Consider the following 12,574-nt stretch of genomic DNA (forward strand, 5'->3'; position numbering starts at 1 on the left):
TAAAAAGTCGCGAGTACAGCAGCCGGCGACGCAGGTTTAATTCTATGAAGAGCATTTTTTTTAATTTTTTCTTTATTTATTCTCAGAAACAGTACACAAACTGTTGTTTGGACCCATAGCCTTTACGGCTAGTGAGGGGTCTAAATACAAAACAAGTACAATATTACTGCAGACCGTGTAAAATAAAAAAACTTCAAGATTAACACGCAGAATTGAATTCATTCCTACATTTCCATGGAAATTAAATAGTGTTTTAAAGGTGCCGAAAAGTTATTTTTTTCTTTAACTTCATTCGGGATTTCATTCCACACATGGGCTCCACCGTATTCTAGGAGTCTCCGGCCGTACACTGTAAAAAATAAAACACCTCTAAAGGAGTTTCCAGGTGTCTATAACTCGCACCCTTGCACCCGGCCCAGAAGGGTGTTTTGTGATTTCAATACACCTTTAACGTGGGGTGTTTCATGAAAGAACCAACCCGAAAATGATACAACTTGACCCAAAGGTGTTGAGGTGTATCACACGCTATTACCACCGAGCCACAGGAGTTTTATGCTTCTTACACCCCTACACCCTTCAGGAAAAAGCATGCAATGGGTTCATAATTTGTTCCCACTTTTATTACTTTTCTTAAGCGTTCTTTAAATTTACCATTATAATGCCTACGTATTTCAATATACCTGTATTACTGGAGCTCTTCATAGCAGTAAACAGGCTGTATGCACCTAAGAAAAACGTTTGACAAAACTCACAAAACTGCAGAAATGTTGAATGTTTTTATTAGAACAAAACACATCCATAAAACAATGCACAAGAAGCTTCTCCAATGAATTCCTCACTGCCATCCAAAGAACTTAAAATTTTAAGGTACAACAGCCCCATACCTGCTGTTATTGGGTTTATGGTGCTGCAAGAATAAGGTTCCATTGCACTTACTCTACCTCCTAATTTTTCAGAGCAAACAGAATGAAAAATTCATGCCTGTGCAGCCTTCTATACCAGCCTGAAGAAGGCTTGGACTGTGACGCTAACTACCAGGAAAAACCAAAAAAGCAAACTTAAGGCAGCTTATGCTGAACACCCATATTCCTGACATTATGGCAGTTGTGGAGTGAGCCGCAGTGGTAAGCCTGCTGAGTAGTCATCCTCCCTCGATGAACAGGTTCTCAGTCACTTCAGGATTGTCTTCGGTGAACAGCATACATGGTGTGAGTCTGCATTTCAGACAAAAACAGTAAAATATTTCATATCAGTTTACACTGCTCAATGGTCCTTATAAATGCCAACATATTGCTCACTAACAATGTGTTTTATAATGCATGCTAACGCTAACAGAAAGAAGAAAATCTGTCCAAGTGGCAAGCAGGCGCCAGCTGTTATTTTTTTAACCATTCCAAAGAATCCACTGTGGTTTAGAAAAAAATAGCTCTAAACGGCATTATATAAACAATGTTTTAGCTAAAAAGCTAGATGTTATGAAATGGAATGAAGGTGGTCAGGCCATGCAATTAATTCTGCACGAACTGCTACAAGCTAGTGCAAACCACTGGCCTGCCTGGCGGGTAAACTGATTATAAAAGGCACAAAACACCATGACAACAAAGGCGAAAATAGAGCACTTCAAAATGCTTTACAATAAACCGAACGACAAGTAATGTGCAACATTCACTGTAACAGAAAGCACAGTATCTGATCAAAGTCAGCAATACGACCCCTTCTATGAGAGTGGTCGGCTGCAACTAACGCAAAGCATGCATTCATTATTACACCAAGCAAGTGACATCTTGAAAGGCAGGCAACAGTGCTAAGTTAACATATCTCCCATGTCCGCAGCCAGTAAACTCAAAAATCCATCAAGAAAAATTTGCACAAGGCCACTAAACTACTACAAGAAAAGGAGCTCGGCCAGTTGGTGCATGAATCTTTGCAAAACCACGCAGGATAACAGGACACAGACAAGACAGCTGCAGCGATAACTTCGGAATTCATTGTTTAGTTTGCAATGAATACAGGAACCATCATCCAAAATACAAAGAAGGAAAGTCATGGAATCGTCATTTTGTCAAATCTGTCGTGATTATTTATCCAGGTAGTTGATTTCTTTTTCGTTAAAGTTAGTGATCATGTGCTTAAACAGGTTGAACAATTCTTATGTACTATGCACGTCTCTTACATTTCCTCAGAATTTTACATTGTCGAAAGTGTGATATACACTCACAGTCCGATACGTGTCTTGGTAGCTTGCTACCATATCCTTTCTCAGTATTCCGACATGTTGCATTAGATAAATGTTAACATGCTGGCCTTATTTCCCAACACAGGACGCTTCGCGTGACGGAGGGATCTTGTAAACTATAGTTTACCACTGTCGCATGCCATGAATTTGTCTCTGTGCTTCGTCTTATGCTGGGCTGTTTTTGAAGCACCTTTGCTAGGAGCATTGCATACTACGTTCAGCTACTTTCTGTGAAAAAGCAAATGAAGTCACTGCAAAGAACTTCCACAAGCTGCAAACGAACGTCAAGCCAACAACTTGACCAAACTAGGGCTGGTTGTGAAAAAGAGTTAGGGCCTATGCCTGAATGCCTTCTTTATGGCAACAACGCAATGATAACTGGCCTTTCAGAGTAATTGCCTTTGAACAACGATCGTGGCAGCAACCCTTAGGGCAGTATCTGCAAGAATTGCTCTCCTTGCTCACCGTGGAAGACCTTTTCCTGGTAAAGAAGCCAGAAGTGTCCGCATTCCTCTTGAACAGCCGTCTAGAAGGAGTGTCTTCTCATTGTCATCAAGGACTAACATTACACGCTGCCACATACCACCTTGTTTGAGACGGTAAGAGAAGGCATTGATTCAATGGGAGCAGCACGATTCCAGAACCAATGCAGAATTAATGCTGATAGATTCCTCGAGCTGCTAACCATCTATTATTTTAGTTTAATGACCTGCACACACAGTGGCAAGGAGTATGCACCAGTTCCTGCGTTGCACTAATTCTCATTGTCCTGCTAGCCTGTCAAGATAGCCAACTATTAAAAAGCTTTGCATGACACCAATTTGATAATGACCTTCGAATTCTTGGACGACTTCCAAGTAATCCACAAGCTTCATAAACAAGGGCAACACAACGGCATTGTTCACATATTCAAGACCTTCTCCGAAGTCCTTGCTGGAGGTACAGCTTCTCGATCTATGGCTGCACATCAGAGAGGCCCATATGTGCTGGTGTTATGTTCCACAGTCGAAAAAAAGACTGTTGCTACTGGCACACTAAAAAATGTCTCAAACAGATTGTGTACTGAGTGTCGGCAGGAAAGCGTTGAGGCCCAACTAACATAGTTACCTGAAGCTAGTTTCCCGGATGACCTCGTCTGCACCCTTCGCTTGAAGATAATGAAAGAAATTTGCTGATCCACCCCAACGAGGCTTCAGAAAGAAGAATGGAAGTTAGCTGTGACGGCATATGTGCATGGTATCAGCCACGCGCAAGAGAAAGTGGTCAGGCGAGCTGGTGTGAACTTACTAAACAAGGTGCCTAAGTCACTGTCGCATGCTGCGGATTTGACAGCCTTCTTTTATACCAGGCTGTCTTTGAAGCACCCTAGCTGGGCGTGTTGCATACTAAGTTCACACCAGCCTGCCTGACCACTTTCTTTAGTGCGTGGCTGATACCATGCACCTATGACCTTAATCACCGTGTTTCCCACTACCCTACTGGCTTCCACGTACTCCTCTGGCTCCCTGCACACCATGTGGGCCTGGGTGAGAAGCTGCTGCCTCGTTGCGTGGTTCCTTACCGCGTCTTCTCTTCAGGCAACTGAGCAATGTGACCTATGCAATCACATCCCTGCACTCCCGCACTCTTCTCCCGGCCCCCTCCACAAAGCTCGTGCACATCACCTGTCTTAAGCCCTACCATTCACACCACCTTAGGGCGCCCAGGGGCTGTGCTTCCTTCCGCGAGGCGGAGGGGGTAGTGCTACAGTGCAAGTCGCAAGGCGAAAAGGACGTTGTTTTGACACTGGGCAGTTGATGACATCAGAGACGCTGCAGCTAGTGCTCGGGGTGACTTGGTTTGGGGTGCCTTCTGAGTGCAACCTGTCGCGCCTGCTGCTGAGCTAAACCACATAATAATATGCTATGGCAGCTACGTTCCGCTCTTTCTGAAGCCTTTTAGAGGTAGATAGGCAAATTTCTTTAAACTGAAGCCAAGGCTGCAGATGAGGTCATCTGGGAAATCAGCTTCAGGTAGCCATGTCAGGTGGGCCTCAAGGCATTCTTGCTGACGGTCAATACACGAGCTATTTAGGATATTTTGCAGTGCGCCAGTAGCAACAGCCTTTTTTTCGACCCTGGGAAGTAACGCCAACACATATGGGTCTCTACAAAGTACAGCCATAGATCGGGAAGCTGTACCTCCAGTGGCATTTCTTTGGTCAGCTCAAAGTTAGCAAGAACTTCGGAGAAGGTCTTGAAGATGTCAACAATGACTTTGTGTTACCCTTGGTAATGAAGCTTGTGGATTACTAAGAAGTCGTCCACAAATCGGAAGGTCGTTATCAAACTGGTGCTATGCACAGCTTTTTAATAGTTGGCTATTTTGACAGGCTAGCAGCACAATGAGAATTAGTGCAACGCTGGAACTGGTGCATACTCCCTGCCACTGTATGCACACATCATTAAACTTTACATAGGTAGAACGGAAGTAGATGGTTAGCAACTCGAGGAATCTATTTGCATTAATTCTGCACAGGTTCTGGAATTGTACTGCTCCCATTGAATTAATACCTTCTCTTATCGTCTCAAACAAGGCAGCATTTAGCAGCGTGCAATGTAAGTCCTTGATCAGAATGAGATGACAATTCTTCTGTACAGCTGTTCGAGAGGAATGGGGACACTTCTGGCTTCTTTACCAGGAAGAGGTCTCCCACGGTGAACAAGGAGAGCAATTCTTACTGCCCTAAGGGTTGCTGCCTTGATCCTTGTTCAGCGACAATTACTCCGAAAGGTCAGTTATTGTTGCGTGTTTTTGCAATAGCGAAGGCATTCAGGCATAGGCCATCACTTTTCTTCATAGCCAGCACTAATTTGGACAAGTTGTTGGCTTGACACAAGTTTTCAGGTTTTGTTCTTCACTGTTTGGCGCTTGGCCTTCTTTTGCAGCTTGCGGAAGTTCTTTGCGATGGATTCATTTGCTTTTTTGCAGAAAGTAGCTGAACGTAGTATGCAACGCGCCCAGCAAAGGTGCTTCAAAAACAGCCCAACAGAAGATGAAGCACCGAAACAAATTCACAGCATGCGACTGTGGCTTAGTTTACGAGATCCCTCTCTCATGCGGAGCGTCGTATGTTGGGAAATAAGGTCAGCGAGTCAACATTTGTCTAATAGAACAAGTCGGCAATACTGAGACAGGATGTAGTAGCAAATTAGCAAGACATGTGCCGAACTGTGAGTGCACTCCACACTTTCGATGATGTAAAATTCTTAGGAAATATAATTAACAGCTCATGCCGAGATATAAGAGATGTGCATGACACATAAGAATTGTTTAACCTATGGAAGCACATCATCACTAACACCAACGAAAAAAGCAATTGACTATCTGGATAAATAATCCCGACAGATGTGACCAAATGATGATTCCATGACTTCCCTTCTTTTGTATTTTGGATGATATTTCCTGTATTTATAGTGAGCAAAGCAATAAATTCCTCAATTGTTAGTCAGCGCAGTACCTGTGTCTTCCTGTCAGTGCCCTGTTACCCTGCACGCTGCTTTGCCTAGACTAATATACTATCACACATTAAGAGATGAAGTCTACATCTGGAAAAAGACCACAAGGGGTTCCAAGCTGTTTCCTTTCTGGTTCGCGTTCCCTTTCTTGGAGGCATACATGCACTATGTAGTGAACAAAAGTACAAAGTAGATAAATAGAATTGATCATCTTGCAAATATCACTACTGTAAAATGGTGTTAAGAAATGGCCACATTCATCCTTAGGACAGATCTGCATTTCATCTGTCACTACATATGAAACATGAAACTACCAAGCAGCCAGGTGAATGAATACATTTTTCCCAGAAATTTACCGAAGGTACACACAGTGATACCATTCCAGTGGTTCAGTTGAGTATGCTGCTCAGGAGCAGCAATATTCATATGGGGTGAACGCTAGCAGCATAAAATATTGGCAACGCAATACAAGTTTGCATACAAGATGCGAAATAAATGGCATGATATGGAACCATTCCAATTATGCAAGCAGAAAAAATTGCATTCAACCTACACTGCAATATTAATCGAGCTACAAAAATATTATAAAGGCTTCTTCAAATCAGCGCACAGTTGGCATTTATATGCCATTGGGTCATTCCATGCCAATGTTCCAGGCTTAGCACTGAATCTTCGATTTCTTTAAAAAAATTCATGGCTTATTGCATTACTTAGGCAAACATTATCCCAGCTTGTTCTAGGCGGAGTAATTTTTTCCCGTCGTGGCCGCCATCTCATGTTTGAAAGTGATAGCCAAACGTAACCTTGCAAAAAAATTTGTAAAAAGGAACATTCTTACGCAGGACTATGAAGTTTCTGTTATATAAATTAAAGGTATTACATATGCAATGCAGTAAATTGAACTTATTTTGTTTTAAATAAAACAGGTAATAAGTACAAAATATAAAAATTTGAAATCTTTTATCAAATTTTATGTTCTGACAGTAGTTATTCTATTTTCTAAGCTGTCGAGAAGGCAAAGGCGATAAAAATGTTTGAGAGAGCAAAACACGTAAGGCAAGCCAGCGAAAGCATTCTAAAGTCGAGAAAATTTGCTTTTTGTGACATATTCAGTAGTCTACTACATAATGAGGTGATCTTAATTAAATTATGAAAGATAGAAAGTTAAACAATACTATTTAATGGCATTTATTTGTAGCTCTTTTTTGTTTTAAGCGAGAAAACAATCTTAAAAGTTGAGTCCCTGCGTTCAACATCGACACTGCTCAGTGCTTCCTTTTCACTCCAGCACACTTTGCCACCAGCTGTAAATTACACAAAACCAGCACTCCGCTGCCCGAATACAATGGTGTGCTGGTCTTCGATGCCACCAGCTTCAGTAATAAAGAAACCTGCTGAAGGATAGATTTACAAAAATTAAAAATGAAGTGGCCACATGGCAGGACGGCTCTCGTTCCTCGACACAAACAGTACTCAGCCGGGAAGCACTTTAACGGCATTGGTGGAAGTGTGAGGCCCCCTGCAGCAACAGAAAGCATTCAGAGGCCATAGAAAGGTCGAATACTGATCCTCTATAAGCTGTTTACATGGGCGGAGAAAACCATTAAGAGTGTCGTAGCCCTCTGGGTGCTCCAACAAATGATTCAAGAAAATAAAGGTGAACTGACTAGGCAGTTTACAAAAGTGCTACCATTAAAAGGAATACGCATTTTTCACCACATCAAGCCTTTATCTTTCTCTCAATGGTGCATGCTGGACTTAAGTCATGCTCAAGTTTGAACTGACAAAATTTGAGCGAATATGCCAGCAGACTTCTCAAAACCAAAATATGAGGAGCATCCACATAGAGCACCGTGCAGCAAAGCTTTGTGTCTTCTTGATGCCGGCTCTAGCATGCACCGCAGTGTCGAGCAAGAAGCCAGCAATGCTGGGGTTGAAGGTAGAGACTCAAATTGCGAAATTATTTTCTCGCCTAAAACGAAAATTGCTCCAATTAAAATTTTAGAAATGTCACAGCCATTAGAAAGTAAATGAGGCCAACCGCACTGTGCAACTGGTGGCTGAATATGCCTCAAAAATAGAATTTTTTTCAGCTGACTGACGTGCCTCGCGTTTTTTTCATCCATGAAACACTTTTATTCCATCCTTTGCCTTTTGGATAACCCAGAAAAATGGTTTAAATGACTTATGAGAACATAAATTGGATAAAAAATATCAATTTCCAATATTTTTGTACCTTCTTTCATGTTTTATACATGAGTCCAATTTATTGGATATGAAAGCACATCCTTTATTTACATGAAAAAGTTTCAGTCATGCGTAAAGCGTTTATTTTTAACATGTTTTTTGCAAGACTTAGCTTTGCTATTGCTTGTAAACATAGGATGGTGGCCACGACATGAAACTTCTTTTTCTCTGCCAAGAACATGCTGGAAAAATCTTTGTCATGGTAATAAAATAAGCCATGATTTTTTGTTTCTTTAAGAAATCAAGTGCAGTCGAGTGCAAAAGTCTGGATAAGGTGGCGTGGAATCACCTTATTCAGTATTGCACAGCAACAAAATAGACAGCCTACTTATCACCAGGCATATAGCAGCTTCCATATAGGTCAATATATTGGCTGGACTTTAAGAGGCTTCTGTAACACTAGAAAAATTACAATTGCAAGTTACAAAGACGACACCAATCTGAATCTTTACATTGTACAGATGTATAACCCTGACACTGAGAACTCCCACTCCCCTACTTCGATGGTGGCATTGTTCCTGCCAGTCTACCTAATATAGTCCCTGCAATATCATAATGAGTCGAGCATTTTGCCTTCTGTAGACGTGAGCAGCAAAGGAGACTTAATGCTGGTGATAACAAACATAAGCATCCGAAGAGTTTGGTAAGCTTGCAAAATTTAAGCTTGTTCGGTTCCAAAAAGATGCAATAGCAATCTGAATGGTCATTCATTCAAACCATGCGAATGCAATTGGTAAAATGGCTTCACAATGTAAAAAGTTACTTTCTTGAACAAGTCGGTACATGTTCGTCAGCATGAAGGGCACAGCATGGCAGTAATGGGATGAAAGAACTAGACAGACTTCGGCGCGCTGACTGACGATCTAAAGATCGCCACAAAATAAACAAGTGAAAAAAGGGCACAACCAACATTTTTTTTGCAACAGTTTGCCTGCTTGCAAAACATGTGGCACTGCATTAAAGATTGTCTGCAAAGGGCAAAAATGCTGGCGAATAAAAACAAAAAAAAGTGTTTAAAAATGTAGAAAAACCATTACTCTGCCGTCTAAACTGCTGAGGTAGCCTAGTTCTTTGCATGTGAGCACAACAGTAGGTTTGCTGATGCATTTGTCTTGCTCCTGACGGATCAAACGCATCAACAAATCTCCCGCGTGTGCTGGTCCTTATGTAAGTGTACAGTATGGTTGGCTGAAAGCACAGGCGCAGTTTACACACGACTGCCAATATATGACCATATTGCTTTCGGGAGGTGGTTTTAAGGAGCTCTTGTGTTCACTCAGACAGTCGTTTAGGCATCTCCTGTTTGACTGATACAGCCCGTTCCGCGGGATAGCTCACTTCTGTGCGCCACATTTTTGGGGCACTTGTACATAAGAGAATTCTTGGTTCTTTTCGCATTCTGCAGGTGCCAACCCTTCACAGTTGACACTCTTGCAGAGACGTTGCAATTTGATTCGAGCTGAGAATACTACTCGCGCACCGGCCCTAGCTCCTATTCTTTTCAAGTTGTGAGACACGTGTGAGACGAGATTGTTGTTGATGCGTTTGATCCATCAGGAGCAAGACAAGTGTGTCAGCAAACATTCTGTTGTGCTCACACGAAAAGAACAATACTTGGGGACAGCTTTCTGTGGCTATGCAGTGGAAGCTATGAGGGCAAGGCTTTTACAAGCGTGCCTCTTATCACACCGTCACGAGGGACAGAGATAGGTGTTTAAGCTGGCGGTGCGTGCTCGTACCTTCCACTGCATAGCCACAGAAAGCTGTCCCAGACTATAGGCTACCTTAGCAGCTTAGAAGGCAGAATAGTGATTTTTTCAACATTTTTTATTCTTTTGTTTTTATTCGCCAATGTTTGTTTTGCTTTATGTAGTCAATCTTTGATGCAGTGATACGTGTCGGTAGTGCTCGTTTTTCATCTATTTATTGCCTATGCTCTGCGCAGTTGAAATAATTGTGATGCCAGCTACTGCTACCTCAAAAAAAAAGAACAGTGGGGTTATGAGCCACACAGTTAGCTATTCTGCTTTAACATAGACCGGACTGGCATAAGTGACTGTACAGGAAATAGAAGATGTATTAAATCCAAAAAGCCATTCAGCTTGCTCTTGCCTACATCTGTAAGTGTGCTCTTGGTGCCAGATGTCTCACAAACTAACCCTCTAGGCTTTCTATGCCACCGTTATCAATGGCTTTTAGTTGATTCTAGCTGCAGATAACTAACTTGAATGCTGATGCTACAGTAAGGGTCTAGGTTTTTTTTTTAATTATCACTCTTGATTGTCTAAGTATTCATACCTGCTTCTGCATTGGGCTTCTGACTGGCTTATTTAAATGAGTGTACCTGCATTATATTTGTCATACTGAGACCCTTACATATGCCCACATATATTTAGTTACAAAAGCAGGTCTTAAAGTGAGCACCCAGTGAGTAGGGGTTCTGTTTTAGCACAGGATTTTATTTTGAAGCACTTTTTGTAACAACCCATTTTCCATTATCAACAACTGATAACGACAATGTTTAGAAATTCCCAACTTCATGACACACAAATAAAGATGCACCAAGAAGCTCTAGTTTTTGTCCTAATCCCATTCACACCATACAAAACAAACCCATCCACACATTTGGCACTTCATTTGCCGTCTCTTGGAATCCACTCCGTTGGTCCTCAAGTGTAACGGAGAGGATTCCAAGAGAAGGCAAACGTAGCAGTGGGTGGATGAGGTGAAGACATTATGCGGTAGCACACTTTTTATCACCAAATGCTAGTGCCAAGTTCGCAGGGATATGGTAGCCGCAGCTGGCAAAGGCGGTCCTTTGCCCTGCAGTGGGTGTAATCAGGATGATGATGATGAGAAAACTACGTTCAACAACACTCAAACTGGTTTGCAATAACCCTATGCTGACAACGAACTAGCAAGGATGTACAAATAAATGAGGGCATGGTAAGGCTATGTACCCTGTTTCATGAAGCAGCTTGATGAAGGAAAGAAGGGAAAATGGCCCAAAAGAGAACCAAGCATACAACATAAAAAGAAGCTTGCGGCAAGAACTAAAACGCACCTTTGCTTCCATACTGCTCATGAATATTGCCCAGCGGCAACAAGGTGCAAGCTGTGGCTGTGGACTCCCATGTGGATGTAGATGTTTCCCCCTGCAGACATCCATTTAACACCATCACGATTACAGACCGCCAAAATTCAGAAATTAGGTCACTATGGCCAAACAATGAAGCTTTTAAAAACTTGAAAAAGCAAGCTAAATATACCTAGCTGGCACAGCACAGGATTCTTTTATCTGGATGACGTTGTAAAAACAATTAAAAACCAAAATAGATAGCAGCGTCAACAAATTTATGCAAAAACCTGGTCTGATGCAAAAACGACCAGCGGTCAGCGCCTGCAGCACACAAAATTGAAAGCTTATCTCAGACGTCCCGCTGACGCAACGCATTTTACGCAGACATACAGAATAGATCTTACGCACGGGCGGAAAAATTACCATGTGCAGATAAACCGTAGGACAACGAATTTGACAAAATAGCGTTAAACGGCTTTAAATTTGACAGAACACACATACTAGAGCTCTTAAGTAGCATGAGGCAGTACTTTGCAACATTCGTTTCGTCAGAACAAAAACAGCTCTGAGTAGAATGATTCTCGGCGAACTCTGTTCAGTGCTGCTTCTCTTCCTGGATACACGGAAAGAGCTGCCTGTCTGCAGATCTCGGCACTTTGGTAATAGAAGCGGCAAGCCTTGAGGCCGCTCTTCCGTAAAATATGCTTTGAATAATGCAAACCAGCATGCATGAAGACATAGGATTGCTTACCATTCGAGGCAGGTGCGTAGCCGTGCCGAGCTGAAGTACGTCTCCAAACCCCCGCAACGCTCGTGTTTTTCATTAACGCCGACTTCAGGACAACGGTTCTACATTACAAATGCATTGTGGTGCATAAACACGCTCACATTATAACTTCGCCCTTGCATCCTGATATCAAACCTTTAAAACGTGAGCGAGCGTCGGCCTTTCTGCCAATCTACAACAAAGAAACGCATTCGGCAGAGCCTCCAAAGGCTGCTTCTGTTCCGATACGTGAGATACGAGTACATGGACAGCAGTGAACGAACCTACGCGCTACTCCAGTTATATATGCACAAAAACACTTCAGTTCAATGCGGTACCTCGGAAAATGCGGTCGAAAACGCAGTTCACGTCAACCACTGAAGCCCGCACACCACGACGCCGCGGCCACACCACGTGACACACAACAGGCGGGAACATGGAGGAAAGAAAGAAGGGTGGGAATAAATCAACAAAGTCCCGAAGGTACCGATGGCCGCCTAGCGGCGGAAATGCAGTTTCAGTTTCAGTTTTGAATTCAGTTTATTGGGCTTTTTACAGTGCGTACGTAAGCTAGAATGTATTTGCAGCACCGGAACAGCATACGCAACGATTGCCAACAGTTACCAGCTACGGAAAATGCGAAGTGATTAAATTAGATATATTTCTTCAGATTCAAAAGTTATCATGAATTGGTCCCCTTGCCGTTTTTTTCTTTTACGTTCACTCCAGCGGCTGCAATTCGGTAGTGG

The 12,574-nt window shown here is 42.4% G+C and overlaps 1 long non-coding RNA gene across 1 annotated transcript; it reads right to left on the reverse strand.

Annotated features, from left to right (window-relative positions):
- Positions 1-757: 757 nt before the first annotated feature.
- Positions 758-12,249, reverse strand: LOC149338300 (uncharacterized). Its single transcript, XR_016283726.1, has 3 exons — positions 11,811-12,249; positions 11,045-11,135; positions 758-1,214 (listed from the first exon to the last, which is right to left on the reverse strand). It is a non-coding gene; the product is annotated as an uncharacterized LOC149338300 (long non-coding RNA).
- Positions 12,250-12,574: the final 325 nt, after the last annotated feature.

Source organism: Amblyomma mixtum, chromosome 6, assembly GCF_055824585.1.
Source record: "Amblyomma mixtum isolate Tamu chromosome 6, ASM5582458v1, whole genome shotgun sequence".
Lineage (NCBI taxonomy): Eukaryota > Metazoa > Arthropoda > Arachnida > Ixodida > Ixodidae > Amblyomma > Amblyomma mixtum.